The sequence below is a fragment of the Myotis daubentonii genome, chromosome 16, assembly GCF_963259705.1.
Source record: "Myotis daubentonii chromosome 16, mMyoDau2.1, whole genome shotgun sequence".
In the NCBI taxonomy this organism is placed as follows: domain Eukaryota; kingdom Metazoa; phylum Chordata; class Mammalia; order Chiroptera; family Vespertilionidae; genus Myotis; species Myotis daubentonii.
Window position 1 is genome coordinate 15,366,281 of NC_081855.1, and position 18,083 is coordinate 15,384,363.

At 53.9% G+C, this 18,083-nt stretch overlaps 1 protein-coding gene across 5 annotated transcripts in view; it reads left to right on the plus strand.

Annotated features, from left to right (window-relative positions):
- The window catches only part of GAS7 (growth arrest specific 7), a 207,304-nt gene that overhangs the window by 85,989 nt on the left and 103,232 nt on the right, over window positions 1-18,083 (plus strand). Inside the window, exon 1 of one of the 5 annotated variants that reach the window (XM_059668631.1) lies at window positions 12,517-12,538. The exons of the other annotated variants lie outside the window; for them this stretch is intronic. The gene's annotated coding sequence lies outside the window, so the exon portion shown is untranslated. Of the gene's footprint in view, window positions 1-12,516; window positions 12,539-18,083 lie in introns of those variants that run through there. 5 annotated transcript variants of the gene reach the window in all.

Here is an 18,083-nt window from a genome sequence, read left to right on the forward strand (position 1 = left end):
CAGTTTAAGAACCCATTCTGGCCCTCGAGTCAAAAAGTTTGCCCACCCCTGCTTTAGGCTGTCACCTACACTGAGGCCCCCCCCCCCCCCCCCCCCCGCCAGCCTCCCACCGGCGCTTCTTCCCCAGGTACTCGGAGAATAGGCACCAATGGCAACTTTTCTAACTTCCAGGATTATTACCTGTGAGCTTGAAAGATCCAAGCCCTGGCTGCACAGGGAGGGGTACCCTTGGCTGTCAACCCTTGGCATGACAGGAACGGGCCTGCCCCAGCCTTGTATGGGGTGGGGGCGGGATGAGGTCGCTGAACTACCTGCGCAGGGATCACACTCTTCCTCATTTTCCTGTTTCTCAGGCCGAGCCACACGGCCTGTTTGGACACGTCCCATGCTGGAAAGCAGCCCTTGTTTTTGCGATTCACGTATCACTTGTCCCTGTGCTCTGGCCCCGCCACACGTTATCAGTGCAATCACAATCCCACTTCCTCGCCTCATTCCTGCCAGCCTTCACCTTGCCTTCGATCCGAGCCCGGGCAGGGAGGCCCTCTTCTCCTGCCTCGGTGTGCTGCCGGCCCTGGGACCACACAGAGGCAGCTGGCTACGCACACGCAGAATTAGGACACAGGCTGGAGAGTGATGATATCCTTACACCCGCTTTCTTCTTTTTAAAAAAATGTATTTTTATTGATTTCAGAGAGGAAGGGAGAGGGAGAGAGAGATGGAAATATCAGTGATGAGAGAGAATCATTGATCGGCTGCCTCCTGCACACCCCACACTGGGGACAAGCCCTTTAGGGCAGTGGTCGGCAAACTGTGGCTTGGCAAACTGCGGCTCGCGAGCCACATGCAGCTCTTTGGCCCCTTGAGTGTGGCTCTTCCACAAAATACCACGTGCGGGCGCGCATGTACAGTGCGATTGAAACTTCGTGGCCCATGCGCAGAAGTTGGTATTTTGTGGAAGAGCCACACTCAAGGGGCCAAAGAGCCGCATGTGGCTCGGGAGCCCCTGTTTGCCAACCACAGGTTTAGGGTGATGGTAAAGTTCCCGTGTGACTCTCACGGCAGCCAGGGTCGAAACTGCTGCGTCAGAGAAGGGGAGAGGCGGCACCATTTCTCCTCCTCCCCCAGTGGGGACTTCGGTTTGACCTTGATTTTTCAAGAAACAATTGAAATCTTTATTTTTTCATGGGAAATTTCCTAGTTTTTACATGTTGGCCACTAAACTGAATATTTTTCAAGTGTCTCTGAGCCACGCAAAGCCAGGGGGCTGGATTGGGCCCACGGTCCCGTGTGCAGCCCCTGGTCTCATAGGGGTGAGCCCTCGCCTCTGATGCGGACTCAGGTCGGGCTGGGGTCCACCTGCCTGGCAGTCTCTGCATGCGTGGCTGCGTGAGCTCACCTTCCCCACCCTGCCCTCCACCCTTTTCTGTTCTGGTTCTTGGCTCCTGACTCAGGGCCCAGCTCTATAGTAATACGTCACTGAGCACAGACCCTAGGGTTTTCATTCATATTGTCCCATAACAACCTTATGGGGTAGGTATTCTGTTTGGTCCCATTTCTCAGGTGTGAAAAGTCATAAACGCAAGCTCTCAACCACCCCACCGCCTTTCTCTGCTTAGAGTTCTTCAGTGCCCTCTGGCCTGCTGCCCGGAACACCCCACGGAATGGCCTTTGGGTGGGACCCTGTGACTCTGATTGGGAGCCCGTGGTCGGGCTGGACCAGAGTGTTATGTGGTGTTGGGTAGGGAGGGGGAAGTGGGAGCCTGCAACGCAGTCCCTGTTTTAGAGAAATGGCACATTTCTCACTTCTGTGTGTTCTCCGCCCCTTAGCCCCACCCTCACTTTCTAGCTATGACCTGACGTGCCCTGAGGCAGCCCTGCCCTCTCTCCCTGGCCTCCTTTTGATTTTGGAAATGCGCTGGAGGGGTGGCCTCTTTGCTGGTGTTTTCTCTGTCTAAGGCCAGACTGGCAGCCAGGCCAGCTGAGTGGAGCCTATAGAAGCAGAAACTAGGAAGGAAGGGAGAGCAAGGAGCCAGGCTGTGGCCACAAAGGCTGGCGAGCCAATGAGATCCAAGCGGGAGGAAGGAGCTGGAACCGCCCCAGAGCGTGGCTGGGGAGTGGGGTGCACAGGAAGTGGGAGCCCCAGATGGGGCAGGTGTGTGTAGCACATGTGGTAAGTGTAGTGTTTCCCCAGACACCCAGACACCATGCCAACACTGGTTTGGATGGTCTGCAGGCAAGGCTTTCAGTGCCCCGGACTCACAAAGGAGAGGGTTTCCCCTCTGCAGTTCTCTCTGTGCTTCCAGTCCTACTGAGGAGGAGAATTCCAGGTGCTGGGCAGGAACGGCCTCAGCAGGTGGCGTATCCAGCGAGGATGGAGGACCGTTGCTTGATTTTCATTGTGGTTATTTTTGTGCTCGCTCTATATTTCTGGCAAATGTTACTAGTTTTTCCATTCAGAGAATACTATAACATTGTCTGAGAAACAGAGGTGTTTCGTGTTTTTTTTTAAAGTAAAAAAGTGAATCAACAAAAAATATTAAGTACACAGACAAAAAGAAGTATGTAATGTGGTCGGCGAAAGACAGGCTCCCAGGAGCAGCTGGGTGTAGGGGTTAAAGGTCGTTTCAGTGGGATCTTGGGCAAGTCATTTCACGCCATAGTTGACTCCAGTGTAAGCTGTGAATAATAGTAAATGGGCATCGATATGAATACTTAATATTCAATTAAATGTATGTCATGTGCTTGGCCCAGTGCCTGACACAGAGTAAACTGGTGAGTGGAGGCTGTTCTTACAGGAGGTGTCCATCAACCTGAAATGCCGCACATGGAGCTGGTGTCCTGGGAAAGTGCGAAGGATGAGCGCAGGCCAGCCCTGGACTAGCCTGGCTGGGAGGAGTGAGCTCTGTCAGCACAGATGTTGGGAGGCTTGTCACTTGTCTGGGGTTTGGTGGCGGGAGTCTGCTACTCAGTGGGCCCGGCACAGGGGAGGTCCCTTCCAGTGAGCACTCAGTGGCCAGTGTGCTGCAATGGTGACTGCAGCAGGCCTGAGATGCTCCCCTGAGGCCTACTTTGCACCGTTGACCTTTGCCTGGCGACTGGGAACCTGAATTTAGGGAAGGTTCCCATCATTCCCTGAAGGATACGGTTAAGCTCTTCCTACAAACAATTGGGTTTGGAGTGACCATGTGCTTTCCTGCTGCGATTTGCAGTCTGGGTACGTGGTAGGCCAGGGGTGCCTGCAGGGCCAGGTCCCAATGGAACCCCGGGCGCTGTCTCTGAGCTTCCCTGGTGGACAGCACTCCCACCACCGCCCCAGCTCGTCGCTGGAGGAATTAAGCTGGCTGCCCGGGACCAGACTGCTGGGAGCTTGCACCTGGTTTCCTCGGGCCTCTTCCGGCTACCTTTTCCCTTCATTGATTTTGCTTTGTTTCCTTTTGCTGTAAGAAGTGATGGCCTAGAGCAGGACTACATGCCAAGTAATGATTCCTTCAACCCAGGGTGGTCCTGGCAACCCCAATACCGCCAGGCGCTGCCTTTAGCTCAGAGGAGACCCAGGGCTCCATTGCCCCTTTGAGCAAAAGGTCTGCTAGTGTCAGACTGAGGGGAGGGGTGGTGTGGGGCTGATGTTCCTTCCGGGAAGGGCTAGCCTGTCAGGATGTCAGTAGTGTATGGGGGGTGAGGGGAGAGTGGCTCATAGAGCTTTTCATGAAGCAGCTGAAAGGTTAGGGACGCCCAGGGGGCGTTTTCGTGTGCGGTTCTGTCTTAGCCTGGCTCCTGCTGAATCCTGCAGGACGGATCACAAACCAGTTCTCCCTGGAGGGACCCAGGAATGAGGAGACTGTTGGCACTGCAGTGTCTGAGACACCACACCCTGGCTCTTTACAGTATGTGATGTGACCACACCTCAGGGTCAATGTCAAGGTTGAGGAATGTGGGTATCAACTTCCCTCCAAGGCCTCCAGTTCAGATACGGAAGGAATCGGAATCGTGTCTACTAATTTGGTTCTCTCTTCAGACTTCAGGGAATGATTTTTTAAAAATTGATTTATTGATTTTAGAGAGACAGGGAAGGTGGGAGGGGGAGAGAGAAAGAGAGAGAGAGAGAGAGAGAGAGAGAGAGAGAGAGAGAGAGAGAGAAACATCGATCTGTTGTTCCACTTACTTATGCATTTACTGGTTGCTTCTTGTATGTGCCCTGACCAGGGATTGAACCTGGCATATCGGGATGATGCTCTAACCCACTGAGCTACCCGACCAGGGGATGATTTCCTATCTCTGAGCACAGCCACCTGGAGCCAGGGTAGGGCAGGGCATGCAGTGTCTGTTCTCAGGGAACCGTCACGTCACGGTCGGAGGGTCACAGGGGCCGACATCCCGGGCTTGAGACAGGCAGAGCAGCGGCCTGGTGCTTCTATGTCGGCTTCCAGGGAGGTGTTTGGCCAGGGGTCCTGCTGGCCTTTTTGTCTGACGCCCGCAGCCGGTGGAGGTGAGGGGAGGTGGGACAGAGTCAAGCTCAGGGAGGTGGGGCATTTACCTGCATGGAGGAGTAGAGGGAGCCAGGGTGAAATGGGTGGTGGAGGAGGGTGGCTGGCCTGGGCTGGAGGCTTGGGACCACCCAGGGATCGCCTTGGGTGCTGCTGCAGCGCTGTGGGAGCTCCGTGCCTTGGGAAGCCCAGCGTGCTGCCGGCTTCACCCCCAGGTCTGCAGGCTTCACCCCCAGGTCCGCAGGCTTCACCCCCAGGTCCGCAGGCTTCACCCCCAGGTCCGCAGGCTTCACCCCCAGGTCTGCAGCCACAGCGGAAGCTCAGGGCCGGCTTTGACCAGGCGCTTCCCTCGAGCTGGTTCTGCCCCGAGTCTGTGCGTGTCCTGACCAGCACTTCACTTGGCAGGCGAGGGCTCTGGGATGTGGTCAGAGCCCCGGGACTTTCTCCCAGCTGCGGAGTCCCCTGTGGGGGTGGCGGCAGCAACCCCCTGCTTCGATCCAGGTCCACCCCGGACCCTGTAGGCATGGCCAGCCTGTCCTCCCAGGGACACGGGTGGGAATACCTGCTGCGCCCCCTGTGGTGAGCACCTGCATCGCTCCAGCTGGTGGCCCTCTCCTTGCCTTCTCTAGGGAGCTTCTGGCATGGACCACACTCCCCCCTCCCCCGCCCCGCCCTCCCTCCATCCAGAGGCCAGAGGCCGCTGACCACATCTGCTGGTCAGAATCGGTTGAGTTATAAGACACGGTCTCGGCTGGACTGGGCTCCTGTCATCCTCTCATGTTCTCCCTCAGTTCCCCCACCTGCCTCCTGCTTCCAATACAGAAGGTGCCCCTCCACCCCACCCCACCCCACCCCACCCCACCCCACAGATCTCCTGGTCACTGGGAAATTAGGGGCATGTGGGGGGTAGTCTAATCATCTTCCTCTTACTCTGAGGTCAGGTTGCATCTAACCCCTGAGGAGACAGGCCCCTGCCTCCAGCTCCTCAGATGTCCCTGAACTTCCCGCCCCCCCACCCCGCCCCCAGGCTGCCAGCCCTGCTAAGCTGTGCTTGGCGTCTCTTGCATGTTTTTATGAGCCCATTTTCCCAACACCCCTGTTGTTCCTTCTCTCCGTGCCACACAACTTGCCTAGTTGGTCCCGAGAGTCTATGGAGCCCCGGCCAGGACTTTGCCAGGCACTGGTGTTGGAAAACTTGCTGAGGCGTGCGGGACCTGACCGCCCAAAGGAGCATCAGGACTCTGCCCAGGGCATGCCACAGAACTCCCACTCCACCTGGCTGCAAGCAGAGAGGAATGGATAGGTCGGTGACCTGAGCCACTCCCAGGGTGTCAGCTTCAGACACGGTTCCGAGGGGCCTCCGTGGCAGCATGGTGCGCTGTCCTTCTCTGCCTTCCCCCCTTCCCCACCAGCCCCTTCTCTTCTGCATCGGCTCCTCTCTCTGGGAGGTTTTCCTGCAGGTGTCAGCAGCTTCAGGCTTGCGTCCTGTCATAATACTACTTCCTTTCCCAATAATTCCAACCAGAGTCCAAGGATTGAGTCTCAGATGACGGATATGGGACACCTGCTCATTCCTGAACCAGTCACCAGGGCCAGGGGGATGGAATTGCTCATTGGAGAGGTGGGAAAAGTGCTTCCCCGAAGGGAAATCAGGGTGTTCTCCCCAGAAGCGAGGGTGCACATCGCGGTGGCACAGGCACACACAGCGAATAGCTGTCTCAAGTCTCTTCCAGCTCCTGGTGGCTGCCCACATCCCTTAGCTTGTGGCCACATCACTCCAGTCTCTGTGTCCCTGAGTGTCCTCCTTCTCTTCTGTGTGTCACAAAATCTCCCTCTGCCCCCCTCTGGCCAGAGCACTTGGAACGTCATTTAGGGCCCAGCTGGATAATCCAGGATAATCTCATCTGGAAATTCTTAATTTAATTACCTCTGCAAAGACCCCTCTCCCCCTTGGCTGCCTGCCTGGTGGGTTCTGAGGCTGGTGAAACACCCTGGGAGCCTAGGGTGGTTTGCAAGCCACCATATCACCCGTCATGTGCTGGGAAGTGCCCCATGATGCCATTGAGGCTTTCACTCTGCCACAAAAATCCTGACTGTGGAAACCAGCCCCGCAGCCCCACACAGGATGGGAGATGAAGCTGGCTCGGGAGGTCTTAAAGGAGGCCGAGGGAGAGCGCTGGGGAGCCGCCGCAGCTGCCGCTGCTGGACCCTCGCCGTGGAAAATCCCGCTATCAAAGCATCTTTGAACTCCAGCTGACAGTTACGTGATTAATGTTGGATCTGGGGAAAGCTGTGTTTGGGAAATGGAAAAGGGAAGTGGATGAGCACTCCTGCTACAATGCAGCTCTCTTTGGCAACCGTCTTTGGAGGGTGGTGACTCACTGGGAGACAGCAACAAAGGGACTGCTGTGGCTGCAGCACTTCCTCTGCCCCTTGGAAGTGGGAGCCGGGGCCTGGGTGTCCTAAAGGAGCATGAGGCCCGGGGGCAGGGGAGGGGGAGGGCGGTGACCAGCGCTTGAGCTGTGCTGGGTGTCGGTCAGGAAGCTGTCCAGGTGCGGTGAGCGGTTAAAGGAGAGGTGATGCACTAGGACTTCCGGAGCCAGTGTTACTAAGGGCGTGACCTGGGCTTGTCCTGACAGAGCCTCAGTGCCACCTGGGGCCCAGGGCAGAGCTGCCCCTGCGAGCTGTAGATGCACACATGCACCCCTGGGGTCAGCTGCTAATGACCGCACCTCAGTGTGCTCCTCTGTAACGGGTGTAACTACAGAACTTACCCCGAGGACGGTGGGGAAGGTTGAATGACTGAATGTCACACGTGTTTACTGCTGTGGCTGTAATTTCCTGAAAGTGGAGACAATTGACGGTCACCTGCCTCCAGCATTGGGGCGACATTAAATGAGATAATGCACGTGAGTATTCAGAGTAGGCCTTACCATGCTTCCTGTGGATGTGAGCTCCCTGTGGGCGAGGCCCTCTGTGTCGCTGGCTGCTGCGGTTTCAGGTGGAGAGGAGAGGGGTGCCTAGCGCATAGGAGACGCACCGCGAATGTGGGTTGATGGACCGGCGAACAGATGCTGCGTGCTCTGCAGGCGACATCCTGACGCACGTGGCTCCAAGCCCCAAAGTATCTCAGATGTCGGGTGAGGACTTTGCTAGAACCATGGCCTCCAGGCTTTGGGACAGACATGTGGCTTTGGAGAAAATGCAGGGTAAATGCAACAGAAAAGTTAAATAAGCGCCTCATTGGGCCCAGTAGAGATGGCAGGATAGCAGGGTTCGCCTGGGTTATCGGGACACCTGGGTGCATACGTACATACATACATGGGTGCCTACACACATGGGTGCCTACATACGTGCTTGAGCACTAGGCATCACTGGGCCTCTGCTCATCATTTGATGGGGTGGGAGGGAGCAGGGACTCCTTTTGTCACAATGACAAAAAGGTGGTGCAGGGGCGTCCCCGTGAAAACACAGAGTCACCCCCTGCAGCCCCTCTCCATCCACTCTGGGAAACCCAGCCAGCAAGCAGGACCACAGGCTGGGGTGGGGGTGGAGCTTTGTGGGGATCATCCTTTGCTACCTGTAGGGCTTGACAGGCCCCCTGAGTTGCCATCCTGCCCCCCGGGCAGCCCCCACCCCCTGCAGCCCTCACCCACCGAATGCAGGACTCCATGGGTGCCCGCAAACGCTCTGGGTCAGAGGGCATTTGGTGTGGGCACTGCGGTCTGCAGGGCATTAGGAATGTTCATCTGCTGGCGGTGGCTAACCACCCAAGAGGGGAGGGGGCTGGGGATGTGAGCAGCTCTGGCTGCTAATTCAGGGATTCCTAGGACAAAGCATCCCAGCAGCGAAGCAGAATTAGCCTGTTATTTGAAGTTATTCACACAAAGACTTAAATGGTGTATGTGTTCATGTGCCTTCTGTAAGCAAGATGCATTTATGTTTTTAACATCTGTGTGTATTTTCTGTGTATCAGAGAAGAATCATTTGAGGATGGTTCCAGAATAGTTATAGAATCTACTTTAAAATATTTAACGAAATAGTAAAACAATTTCTCCTTCACTGTGGGTCAGAGCTTCTCCATGACCTCCAAAAGTCCTATGGGTGACCTCTCTGTGGAAATGGCCTAGAGTCACAGTCGCTAGGAACCAACTCAGACACGGTCATTGTTAAGGGTACCAGCATTTCTCAACCTTGGCACAGTTGACATTTGGGCTGGATAATGCTTTTGTGGGCAAAGTCCTGTGCATTGTAGTATGTTTAGCAGCATCTCTGGCCTCTACTCCCTAGATGTCAGTAGCCCCCTAGAGCACAATTATGACCCTTTCTCCCCCAAAAGATGTCCACATCCTCGGTCCCAGCCCCTGGAACCTGTGAGTGCTAGGTTGCATGGCAAAGGGGAATTGAGCTTGCGTATGGAATGAAGGTTGTTGACCAGCTGACTTTGAGATAGGAGATCATCCCGGATTATCCCATAAGTGGAAGAAGAAGACAGAAGAGAGAGAACCAGAGAGATGCCGGTGTGAAGAGGACTTGACCCACCATTGCTGGCTTCTAGGATGGAGGAAGGACCCAAAGCTAAGGAATGCGGGCGGCCTCTACAAGCTGGAAAAGACAGGGAAACAGATTCTTCCCTCGTGCCTCACAGGGGGCACAGCCCTGTGAACACCCTGATTTTAGCCCCGTGAGACCCACTTCTGATCTACAGGACTCCCAGGTAATACATTCGTGTTGTTGTCTTGAGCCACCGAGTTTGTGGTGATTTGGTGCAGCAGCAGTTGGAAACTGAGGTCCCTGTCCGCATTTCTGGCCCCCATCCTCACAGCCAGTACATGTCTACAGACATTGCCGTGTGTCCCCTGTGGGGCAGAGTCCCCCCCACCCCCGTTTAGAGGCCCTGGCTGTGTGGAAGGCCATAGTGTTTGCCTAGAAACCGGGAGAGTTGAGTTTCTCTGTTCCGTGAGGAGTGTCAGGTTGGGAGTGGGCACCCCGGGCGTGGTTGGCTCTGGGAGGAAGGAACTGACGGTGTAAAAGGGGATGGGTGCCCCAGCTGCTACTCCACCCCCTCCCGGAGGCTGCTGAGCTGTCCCCCTGTCATTAACGCACAGAATTCCTGTCGCTGCTTGTGCATATGTGAATGAAGCTAGAGAAGAAGCCGAACTCCCTTCAACTGCACCATAAAAGAGAACATAAAAACTCAATAAAACACTGAAATGTCAGCCGAAACAGCATTGCAGGCAGAGGGCTCAGCAGGGAGGGTCAGCACTCCGGGCGCTGCTGGCACCGCTGTGGGAGTCGTGGGGAGGAGAGGCCGGAGCCCAGCCTGCGCTGAGGGCCACAAGCCTGGGCGCGGGGCCAGGCGCACAGGCCCCTGGTTTCTGGGCCCAACCCCGATGCTGTAATTCTGTTTATTTTGCTGAATATGAAATCCACATGGTTCTGATTTCTTCTTTGTGATCCATCATCTCTGTGGCTTCGGAGCCAGAAACCACGTGCATCAGCTTTGAAGTTGTTGTTCTGGGGCAAGTAGGAAGTTGGGCTTTGCTAGGGTTCACTGGGACAACCATTAGGTTCCCCTTGGATTTGAGAATCACTCCCGAGAGTCGAGAGTGGGAAGTGGGCTGGCACGGTCGGTCAGGTCGAGGGGAAGGGCCGGGTCAGAAGCTCAGAGGGCACTTGCACAGCCAGGAGCCCCTTGCTGGTCCCCTTCTTCATTCCAGGGGTCCCGGCTGAAACAACAGGCGGTTCCATGTCACCTGCTGCCACAGGTGGTCAGATGGAGTCATGCCTTTGGCTCCTCCCTGCAGGCCACGCTTGGGGGCAGACCAAAGGCAGCGGTTGGAAGGGAAGAATAGGGAAGTCAGTAGGATGTGGAGGAAGACATCGCCTGTATCTGTGGTTTCGATATTGAAGGGCCAGCCAGGCCATTCCGTGATGGGCTGGCCTAGCTGGATACCTGGTGTATGGAGGCCAGTGGTCCCCAAATTTCAGAATGCCGTAGGTCACTCACCTGGAGGGCTTGTTCAGACCATCTCAGTTTCTGACTCAGAAGGGCTGGCGTGAGGCTGGGGTGAGGCTGTAAAGTTCATATGTTCAAACAAACTCTCAGGTGATGCTGATAAGGCTGGTTCACAGTTGGGAACCATTGGTCTTGAAGAAGAAGAGCATCTTCGTAATTAAAAGTGGTACAGGGCACATGTAAGGAGCAACCAACGAATGCAGGAATAGATGGGACAACAAGTTGATGTTTCTCTCTCTCTCTCTCCCTCTCCCTTCTTCTCTGAAATCAATAAAACAATATTTCAAAAAGTATTTTAGAAAGTGGTGCGAATAAGACTGGTTCTCAGGACTTTACAGTTTATGTGTCAGGGCCCTGATTTTGTTCTGAATGATCCTGTGGGGAGATGGTGTCATCATCCGTGATTTTTCTTCTTTTTGAAGGTGAAAGTAGCTTTTACTTTATTTTTTATATTGTCATGCAGTAAAATTGACTTGTGAGGGGTATAGAATTCTATGAATTTTAATATCTATTCTGGATTTATGCAGCCAGCACCTCAGACAGCATATAGAACAGGTCCACACCCCAAGATCCTGTCCCATGCTCTCCCTCTGCATTCACCCCTCCCTCCCCAACTCCTCATGTGTCCTCCATCCCTACAGTTTTGTCTTGTTGAGGATGTTGTATAAATGGAACCCTGCAGTGTGGCCTTTTGAGACTGGCTTCTCTCGGTATCCGTGAGGTGTGGAGGCTGTTGCGTGTCTCAGTAGTTCATTCCTTTGTGTCGGTAAGTAGTATTGCACTGTGTAGAGGCTCTTCCACATGTTCATCAGTTCCTACTGATGATCTTTTGGATTCTTTCCAGGTTGGGATTATTTTTTTTTAAAAAGCTGCTCTGAACATTCATATATAAGACTTGGTGTGGACATATGTTTTCCTTTGTCGGTAGGTCCTATTTAAGTGTATTTTTTATCTGTATAGGAAACTGCCAAACTGTGCTCCTGATCCACCAGCAGTGGATGAAGGTCCAGTGCGCTTGGGTCACGTCTGAGTCTTAATGGTGTAAATGAGTCTGGGAAGGGCTCCAAGTTGTCCACGGCCCTAGCCCCTTGGTTGGCCCTTGGATCCTGGAACCCGGCCCTGCTGCCCTGAAGGCTGCGAACACCCTGCTGCTGGCTGGGCTGAACCAGAGCCAGAAGCAGGGCCTGCAGTGCGGGACGGGGCACCGGCGCTATCAGGGCATGTGTGGCCAGGCTAAGGCAGGCATTTGCCCAGGGACCAGGGACACAAGAGAAAAGTGGAAAAGGAGGTGCAAAGTAGAAAAGGTGCACATGCTAGACTCAGAGAGGCGGATGGCACGAGGGTGCTTTTCCACCCCCCACCCCTTCCTACCTCCCACCCTCACCCCCGACTCCCTTCTCATTCTTAGGCCGAGGCTCAGAGAGGGGAAGCATGTCACTCAGCTCACGGCTGCCTCTGGACTCTGCCTGTGGAGAGCAGTGGCCGCAGCCAGCGTGGCTTCCTGAAGCATCCTTAGTAACGGCAGCAGGGCCACGGCGGCTTCCCCTTGGGGCTTGAGGAGCACAGCTTTTGCAAATGGATATACCTGGCGCGGCTCATCACCCTCCCTCAGGGTCGGCCTCGGGCCGGCTCCAGGCAGGAGTTGGCGTTAGGAAGGAACTTGTGCAGGGGCCGTGGCTGCAGCTGACACAAGAGTGGTGACTTCATGGGGAGGAAGAGGTTCATGCAGGGAAGGCCCCTTCTCCGGAGGCCGTCCCGCCCGCCCGGGGGGACCGGGCGCAGCTGCTCTGGAAGGCTGTGGACATGCTTTCCCAATTGCAGCATACTTCTCTTTCATTTTGAATATCATTTGTTTGGTTGCCGTGGCAACGCCGGCTCTATTTTAATGCTAACCTGCGTGGCTGCAACTTTCTATATATAAGGGCTGCTTTGCACAGTGAATTAGCTGATGGCACGGGGAAGCAGCAGATGTGGAGACCCTGGCAGAAAATGACCAGCGTGTCAGATCTGCACGCGGAGGGACTGCGGGGCTGAGGTGAGTGGGGACTCGCCGCGGAGCTGCTGTCTTCGTGCAGGTGTGGAAGCTCACTGGAGCCCGGGACATGGGGGGCTGCCACTCCTGTGGGGAAGCCTTCCCTGGACAGCCTCCTGCTGGGCAGGGGCGTGGCTGTGCTCTGGAGGGACTTCGGTCCCCCACGTGTGCCTCCTCCTTCTTTCAGTGAGTCCGGGCTGCTCCGGGGACCCGGCCCGAGGCTCTGGGAAGAGGAGCGGGCACCCAGGCAGGTGGTGCTGTCCGAGGTGAGCTCACGCAAAGTGAGTTTTTCTTGCTTCTTGGACTTGTCTCCGTTCCCTGTTCTGGATCTTCTCGCCTCCTCTGTTTCGCCTTTTCTTAATCCTGAATGTGACCAGTGCCGTCGGGGCCAGCTGGCTCCGAGTGGTGTGGGTAGAGCTCTCAGGAGAAGCCTGGGGCCTTGGCAGTGGGCGGGTTCCGCTCCTTCGGGCTGTAGGTACGGGAGAAGCCCCGGGCGGTGCCGCGCTCTGCCAGACGCCACACAGCCAGGCAGAGAGAAAGAGGCTGGAAGCAGGCCCACAGGGATCTCCCGGTTCACACGTGTGTGTGTGTGTGTGTGTGTGTGCGTGTGTGCGCGGTCAGGGCAGCTCGTGGGTGCACACACCGGAGTTCCCGGGGCAGCACCTTCCCCGTGTCGCAAGTTAGGGGCACGCACTGAGCACAGGGTTACATAACAGCATGAGGGGCCATTTAGGTTTCTGGAAAGAGCGTGGAAGTTAGAGTCTAGAAAGCGGATTCGTGTGGATTCAGCCACTTCCCAGGGATGCTTGTGTCCACGTCTCCGAGGCCCCATTGCCCCAGCATGGGCTGGAGGGTCCTCACGCCCGCTGACCCTGTCGAGGCCATCCTCTGGGCCCCAGTGGGGTGATGTGTCTGGAAACCATAAGGCCTCCCCACAAGTTCGTGCCCCGGGACAGGGCGGGGGTGCCGCCAGCAACAGGAGTTCTCCCAAGACGGGGTTCGTGGCGTGCTGCCAAGCGCAGAGCATTGTACCGTCGTTGAAAGTCTCAGACTCGCAATGTTTGAGCGCTGAGACGCGGACGCTTGTGTGTGTGCTGCGTTGGGAAGTCAGGTGCGCTCTTTACAAATGCGTGGAGAGCGAAGGAACCTGAATTCTCTGCTCCGGGGGCTGTGATTTCCTTCCCTGGGAAAGCCGGGAGGAGAAGGCAGGGTCCTCCTGGGGAGAGCCCCTCGCAAGCGTCCTTCGGAGAAGCCGATGCGGCGCAGTGGCCACACAGACAGGGACCGGCAGGCCAGCTGGGGGGCGTGAGGTCTGGGGCTGGAGGTGGCAGCCCCTCTCCCAGGGCCTGGGGTGGGGGGTGGGCTTGGGGGGGAGCCCCCAGGGTCAGACTGAGAAGGACGCCCATGATTCTGGCAGCGCGGCCCTGTGCTCCTCCCAGTGGCCCCGGGACACACCTTCCTTCCCAGGCCAGGAGCCTGCAGGTTGGGACCCGCGCTCCTCCCAGGAGGACGATCCAGTCTTCCTTCCCACCCGCATGTTCCAGGGGCTGGCTTGCAGCTCTGTCTTGCTACCCCGTGGGAGTTTGCCCATGGGAGTCTGCCCATGGTGGCAACTGTGTCAGTTCACCTCAGGCCCCACGGATGTGCACGTGTCCTCCCCGAGGCTCCCGTGCCTGCTCGCTCGCTCCGGGGCCCCTCGAACCCCTGCTCGTCTCTCAGAGTGCTCCGTGCGGGCTGTGCCTCAGGCCACCTTCTCTGACTGCGTCCCCAGCTGGTGGTGCATGCCTTGCTCCTAACCTGTTTATTCAGCTCCCTCACACGCCTCCTCCCCTCCGAAGGTTCTCATCAGCTGATGGGGTACTGCTTTTCCATAGACAGAGGAGGACAGGTTTTTCATGGTTCCTTCTGCCCCAGACACCTACCTGTGCTTCCATTCCAAGGAAGGTGAGACCCAGGTTGGGGAGCCCTGCTCTGGGGGTGAGGGAGTTGGCCACACATTGACAGCCCTTGGAGAGGGTGCGTGGATCCCCTGGAAGCTGGCACCCAGCTGCACCCAGGAGATGATCGTGGCAAAGAGGTCTTAGCAGAAGGCTGCTCAGTACAGGGTGGCTGGTCAGTTCAGGGTGGGATGCTAATTCATGCTTTCAGTCTAGGATGATGGTATTCAATCCTTCAAAGCTAGGGAGCGCTTTCTCCAAATGACTGCCTATGCAGAGACCCGACAGTTAAAACCAGGAGCTGCGCACTGGTGGCCAGTGGGCAAAGTCAGGAGCAGAGCTGTGGGTTTGGGTTGTATGCTTTGTTTTCGTTTTTGCCCACGGTTTCATTTAGAAATTTTTGAGTTGGTTGCCAACATCTAAACATCAGCAGATTTCACATTAAAAAATTCTGATTTCCAGCGTTTCTTGCAGAAATGGGCAGTAGCCCATCATTCTGTGTGGCATCAATATGCCAGTGATCAGTGGCAGATTTTTGGTTTTTGGTTTTTAAATATATATTTTTATTGTTGACAGTATTACGAATGTCCTCCACCCCCACCCTCCTCCTCTGTCCATCCCCTACCCGCCCCCCCACCACAAGGCCTTCACCGCACCATTGTCTGTTTCATGGGCTATGCAGATAAGTATATAAGTTCTTTGGTTTATCTCTTCTTGTCTTCCCCCCTCTCCTTCCCCCAGGTATGTCAGTCTGTTCCATGTCTTTTTTCTATGCTTCAGGTCTTATTTTGTTGGGCAATTCATTTTATTCATTAGATGCCACAAATAAATGAGATCATGTGATATTTGTCTTTCTCTGATTGACCTGGAGACCGTTATGCTAAGTGAAATAAGCCAATCAGTGGCAGGTTTCCCAGTTTGCCGCAGTCCCCACCCATCTCTTCTGCTCCAGCACTGAGACCTAGAATGGCACAGTTGCCATCGTTCATTTGATTTGTGGTGTTTTCCTCATGTTTAGAGACATGTGAAACACATCCTGCATTCGTGTCTATGAAAAGAGGGCCATGCTCTTCAAGATGCTTCAGAGTCTATTTCTGAAAGTGAATGTATCCGTCTCCTACAGATTAATGTTCTCGAAATAGAGGTAGAACAGACTCCCTTTCCCCTCTCAAGCCAGTGGTTCTCAAAGCGTGATTCCTGGACCCCAGCAGCAGCAGCAGCACTTGGGGTCATTTTTGAAATGCAGGCTGTTGGGTGTCACCCAAACCTGCTGCTTCAGAAACTTGGAGGAAGGGGCCAGCCGTCTGTCGTAATGGCCCTTCTGACCCGACAGACAGAGCTGAGGCATGGATAGGGTGCCGGCACCTGTCGTTGTCCCTCTCCATCCTTTATGACCCAGAGGAAGGAAAGGCGGGGACCCCTGGCCTAAGAGAATGAGTTAGGGGTTCTGCCCCACAGCCTCCAGGCAGAGTTCTGTGTGGGCTCTGAGGGCTGGCGGAGTCCAGCCAGCTACGGGATCTCACAAATCCCAGTCCCTTTTGTTCGGCACTTCCATCTGTGGGTGCCACGGGTGCCACAGTGGTGAACAGCCTTCCAGGGTGCCTTCCAGGGTCCTGAGAGAGAGATGGTCACCGGGCCGGCTTCCCATGGAAGAAGCGGCGTGTGGCGGTAGCAAACCAGACCAGGGCACGGAGTCTCATCCCGAGAGATCAGGTAGGCGGCTCAGGCTTATCAGAGATGTCCAAGCATCCATGGCCTGTGTCCTTAGGTGAAGACAATATGCCAGTTCTTTAAAGACATATGGGTAGGCCCTGGCCAGGTGGCTCAGTTGGTGAGAGCATTGTTCCGATACACCGAGGTTGTGGGTTCAAACCCTGGTCAGGGCACATACAAGAATCCACCAATGAATGCATAAAGAAATGGAACAACAAATCAGTGTTTCTCCTTCCTTCTCTCTCTAAAATCCAAAATAAAATTGAAAAGCATTTGAAAGCATATGAGTAAAAGCCCAGCACATGAACCTTTCAAGTCTACAACTGATAGCTCAGAGCCAGTGGTTCTCAACCTTCCTAATGCCGTGACCCTTTAATACAGTTCCTCATGTTGTGGTGACTCCCAACCATAAAATTATTTTCGTTGCTACATCATAACTGTAATTTTGCTACTGTTATGAGTCGTAATGTAAATATCTGATATGCAGGATGTATTTTCATTGTTCACAACCCACGGGTTGAGAACCGCTGATGGCTGTTGTCCTAGATCAGCGGTTCTCAACCTGTGGGTCGCGACCCCTTTGGCGGTCGAACACCCTTTCACAGGGGTCGCCTAAGACCATCCTGCATATCAGATATTTACATTACAATTCATAACAGTAGCAACATTACAGTTACGAAGTAGCAACGAAAATAACTTTATAAATGAAAGAGAATTACAGGCCAATATCCCTCATGAACATAGATGCCAAAATCCTCAACAAAATCTTAGCAAATCGGATCCAGCAGTACATCAGAAAGATCATACACCATGACCAAGTAGGATTTATCCCAGGGATGCAAGGATGGTACAATATCCGCAAATCAATAAACGTGATACATCACATAAACAAATTGAAAGAAAAAAACCACATGGTCATATCAATTGATGCAGAAAAAGCATTTGACAAAATTCAACACCCATTTTTGATAAAAACTCTCAGCAAGGTGGGAGTAGAAGGATCATACCTCAACATAATAAAAGCCATATATGACAGGCCCACAGCCAACATCATACTCAATAGACAAAAACTAACACCATTTCCCCTAAGAACAGGAACAAGACAGGGATGCCCCCTCTCACCACTCCTGTTCAACATAGTACTGGAAGTGTTAGCCATTGCAATTCGGCAAGAAGAAGAAATAAAAGGCATCCAAATTGGAAAAGAGGAAGTAAAACTGTCCTTATTTGCAGACGACATGATATTATACATACAAAACCCTAGAGATTCCATCAAAAAGCTACTAGACTTAATACATGAATTTGGCAATGTAGCGGGATACAAAATTAACCCCAAGAAATCTGAGGCATTTCTATACACCAATAGTGAACTTTCAGAAAGAGAGATTATAAAAACAATCCCGTTTACCATTGCACCAAAAAAATTAAGCTACCTAGGAATAAACTTAACTAAAGAGGTAAAAGACCTCTACTCAGAAAACTACAGGACGTTGAAAAAAGACATAGAGGAAGACATAAACAGATGGAAGAACATACCGTGTTCATGGATTGGTAGAATCAACATCATTAAAATGTCCATACTACCCAAAGCAATCTATAAATTCAACGCACTTCCCATTAAAATACCAACAGCATACTTCAGAGATCTAGAACGAACTTTCCAAAAATTCATCTGGAATAAAAGAAGACCCCGAATAGCTGCAGCAATCCTGAAAAAGAACAAAGTAGGTGGGATCTCAATACCAGATATCAAGATGTATTACAAAGCCACTGTTCTCAAAACTGCCTGGTACTGGCACAAGAATAGGCATATAGATCAATGGAATAGAATAGAGAGCCCAGAAATCGGCCCGAACCAATATGCTCAATTAATATTTGACAAAGGAGGCAAGAACATA